Here is a 5,000-nt window from a genome sequence, read left to right on the forward strand (position 1 = left end):
TAAATGCTATAAATTCTCATGCTTTCCTTGTTTTGACTATGTTCATTCTTTCAAAAATGTAAGAAATAACTGGATAACGTTCAGGATAAGGAACTTTCTTTCATAAAAGATGGAAAAAAAAACATATGTTGCACGATGGAAGGACATAGAAGCACTGTACGATGAAGACAGGAGAAACAGCATCCGTATAACCAAGATCACATACACAGCTGTGTACCCAAAGCCTTTGCAGAGACAAAGCGTGCCTTTGTTTGTCAAATCTTCAATGACAAAACTGTTGTTGCCCTTTCAACTCTAAAGGATAAACTTGGCATTAGCGAGGGCACCATCATTTTTGTTAAGCTGATCACTGATTGGTTCCACATGATGAATGTGAAAGATCGGTATTCCGGTATAACATGCGTGATGATTGTCGTCAACCATGGAACAATAATTGCACTACTTTCAAGAAACTTAATGAAACTTGTGATGTTATATCCTCTTGTGCATGGTCAGGTGGTCGAGGTCGGTCGCAAAAGCTCACAAAGCAAACTGCAGAGGCATTGGTGCTGTCTACAAGAGCCAACATTGAGGCTGCAGAGTGCTATTGACTCAGTACAAGTTCACCTATGTGCTACCTGGTGTGTTTGCTGATGAGGCCCTTGAAAGTTCTTTGGCCAAGCCAGACAACGCAATGGGGTAATTTCTACATTGACATTGTAGATATCAAGGCAGCTGCGCAACCAAGAACCTCCATGCACTTTTGAAATACGAGTCTACTCCGCACCAGTCTAATGATGTGCCTTGTACCTCTAACATTTGCATTGATGATTATCACTTTGACATCACTATTGCTGACACTGAAGACCTAGTTCAATCTAATGACAGTATCAAAACCATAAAATTATTTTCTAGCTGGATATCTGGAACACAAATTTCGAGGTAATATTTTGAGTGTCGAAACTGAAGATAACGACGACCATCATATTAATTCAGAGTTTCTCACAAACTTAAGCAGAGGTGGACTAACTGTACCTCTACTCTCAACAGTGCATTTTGTACACTCAGCCTATAAACTTTTTGATGAGTGCAACTTGCATTGCTGCCGAGCTCATCTCAGCCAAACTTTTATCTTGTATCGATAGTCCAATGGTTGCAATTCAAGGAGCATGTCTTACTCTGTCAAACATTTTTTTGAAAGCATTTGTGCTAGACAACAGTGATAAAGAAAGACACCTTGGCTGCTTGAGAAGAAAAGAAAAACTATCTGCTAAAAACTAAACATGTACCTAATGTTATTTATATTATGGAATGTTTTTTCAATGATTTTGTTTCTAGAATAACTATATTGTTTGCCTTAGACATGTTCCTGTTGTTTCTCCAGGCTTAACTGTTTATATATGGATTTTAATTCAGTGACAGGGTAACTAAAGGTGTGTTTTCCATTGCTTTAATTGAGAGAATATACAATATTCTGTATGATTTTGTGTTTTTTATGAGTGATTTGACCTTTAAATGACCTAGATTTTGACCTTTAAATGACCTTCAGATGACATCGTAGGAGGTTAAAAGTATGACAAATGAACTCTTCGCCCTTCAAAAACCCCTTAAGACACCAGAATGTAGGTTCTATCATGTATTTGACACAAATTGTGGGTGGGACTCAAGTTCCAACTTGGGACCCAAGTTCCAGATACCGAGCATAGAGGATACCAGTCCTTCTATTTAAGGGGTCTATGACTGGAATGGTTAATGTTCTCCTTATTTCTTTAGACTATTCATTATAACAACTGAAACCATGTTTCCACTTTGTAATCTATGTCACCTAAGCATATATATATATATATATATATATATATATATATATATATATATATATATATATATATATATATATATATATATATATATAAAAATGTCAAATTCAGATACAATTATGTTGTGCTAGAACTGGAACAGACAGCCTCAGCGTCGTAACATTGTGCTTTACTGTTTTAAATGTATGTATGTGTATACATATAATATATATTATATATATATATAGATATAATATATAATATATATATATATATATATTACAGATATTGAACGCCTCGACTTCACAATATAATTAAGTTTTATTTTAGTTCTAGACGAGCAGCCATTTTTCTCCTAATCAGCTGATTTGATTTTTGAGAAACGAGGTAGGCCAGCCGAGGAAAGGATTTCCGTTTAGGCTGGAACTTAGAGTAAGACAGGCAGGTCACAGGATTAGCTACACCTCGATATGGGCTTTAGGGATTCCTAACATAAGACCTCTTTTCCTTCCAAATTTGCTGGTTGTAGTTTTCGTACTTTTCAGACAATGCCGGAGGCTGTGTGTGAAATCCACGCGATTCAAAAACATCCAGCTTCACTCTCATTCGACGCCAGTAACTACATATCCTTTGTTGTCACCCGCTGGTTGGACCACCTTCATATATCGCGACACATGTTCAAGCCTCAAGGATTAAAGGTACGCCTAGAAAGTGCAAAACCCCAACCAGCTCTGTTTCTCCAAGATGACTCTTGCTAATTTCATTTTCAAATCTCCCTTGTATCACTTCTACAGTAAAATCCCTTTGTCCTCACGGGCATGTGCCTTCTTCCCCTTGTGACCTGTTAAAGCTTAAGTCTTCATTGCATATCTTCATTTAAACACCAGAGTTCCTTCCCCAGTGTGTTAGATAAAAATTGAATAACTGTAACTTGTGCAAGAAGTCTTCATTTCATTTTGTGTCTAATCTGGGAATTTTTCCAGATTTGGCTGAGTCACGTGTCCAAGTCTCCCCGGTAGCAAGTGCTGCCATAACGCAAGATAATTATGAGTAATTTTGGAAACCAGCATTTACTTTAATCTGATTTTGGCCAGCTTCCCCCTACTGTGAGAGATAGGATTGGTTCCACGTGGCGGGACAAGCTGCATGACTTTTCTCCAGGCCATTCAACGGCCTCTTGTAAATAAATAATGTAAATTAATTACCTGAGTTTCCTGGCGACCTATTTTCCATTTACGTATTTGGGTCTCAATGCCACAAGCCCATACGTATATATATATATATATATATATATATATATATATATATATATATATATATATATGTATAAATGAACTCTTATTATTCAAATAATATCTCATTGCCAGATAATCAAACCCCTTTTGTAATCTAGTCCCTGTATTTTCTTTGTGACGATGAACACAGTGAAATCACATTCAATAGGTCAGGTCAGTGTGCCTAAATTAATAATTTAATATACATAATTAAACAAACAAGCAAAGAGATGGAAGGAAAACACAACCGGAGTGAATTGTCTCTAAAAACCAAATTGCATTGCGTGTACAGTTAAAACTGTGTTGGCATAATGTTTGCCATACTGTCCAAATAACCGATCCAGCTTTGGTACGTACAAGGTCATTCGCTATACTGCATACGAGAATAAATTAATGAAACGTTTTCTTTCACGTGTTGACAGTTGTGTGTGCGTCGGCGCGCATGCGTAAGAAGGGAAAAGAGAGGGAGGGACTGAACTGAACTGAATATAGAATTTAGACAAAAGGCCAAGCACTTGGACCAATGACGTCATTCAGCGCTGAGACGGAAATTGAGAGTAAAATTTTGAAAGGTGTAACAGGAGGAAAACCCGAATTCCGATATGAATCAATTATTGTAAAGAAAGGTTGGAAAAGAAGGTGGAAGCAAGAGAATATGAAACGAGGTACTGTAAAAGGAATGAAAGGGGTTGCAGGTAGGTGCCGAAGGGACGCTGCAAAGAACCTTAAGTGATGCTTACATTGTACGGCATGAGGTGCACTGACGGCACTAACCCCTAACGGGGGAGAGAGGAAGCAAGGTTCTACAGTGATACGGAGGAAATATAGCAGTGATAAATGACTAAGATTTTCTAGCAAGGTTAGAATATTGTCTTCTCCCAAACAGCATTTGGTGAGAATGACGTTATGGTAAAATAATGATAAGTTTGACAAATCCCTTTCTGACTTGGAGTAAGACATATGCATCAGAGGCTGTCCGGTACTGCGGTAACATCAGCTTGGTACAATGAACTTCTTTTCCAGTGTTATCACACTGCACGAGATTTTAAAATATCGTATTAATCAGAGAACAGGTTGGTCTGGTAAGGCCAGATGTAAAGGTATATGCACCAACATAGCAATATATATATATATATATATATATATATATATATATATATATATATATATATATATGTTATTCGAGCTACAAATGTCCTTTAATATCTAATTCGCTCTACCTCGGAACTGATATATTTTCATACTTGTAAACCGAAGGGGAAAATTTTAGTTGATAATAATTTCATCCTCTCGTGGGTTCGAACCACCGTCCAGTGGTCAGAGACGAGATCAAGACGTCTCAGTGCCGTATTATCAACAAAAAAAAAATTCCTCTTCGGTTTACATATATGAAAATATATCTATTCCGATGTAGAGCGAATTAGATATTCAAAGGACATTTGTAGCTCGAATAATTTATATGAATCACAGTGATGTGATAATTATTAATATATCATATATATCACAAGTCGGAGAGGTAAAGGCATGTCTCAGCGTACAAATAATTGCCGACGTTTCACATCGCTTCGATGCATTTTCAAGGTTGGGAATTGATAATAATACAAACATTTAGACTCGTCACTGATAAAAACACGGTATAATATTTAAAATTGGACACTAAAACATTTAAAATGTAAAAAATTACTATACACAACACTAGGTTGGAGAGAACCTACCAGAGTAAAAAAAAGAAGGCGATGAAAGGAAGAGCGGGGAGAAAGAAAAAACAAAAGAAAAAAAACACCCACAAACACACAAAACTATAAAAAAGACGAGAGACAGAACTTAAGTAAACAAACAAGTGGTTAGGCTATAGACAACTGAACTGATGAGGACTGGGCATTTAAAATCTGTGCATTGGTCTTGATTAAAATGGATTCCAGTGTTAAAAGTTCATTATCCTTATTGGCTG

This window comes from Macrobrachium nipponense, chromosome 17 (assembly GCF_015104395.2).
Source record: "Macrobrachium nipponense isolate FS-2020 chromosome 17, ASM1510439v2, whole genome shotgun sequence".
NCBI lineage: Eukaryota > Metazoa > Arthropoda > Malacostraca > Decapoda > Palaemonidae > Macrobrachium > Macrobrachium nipponense.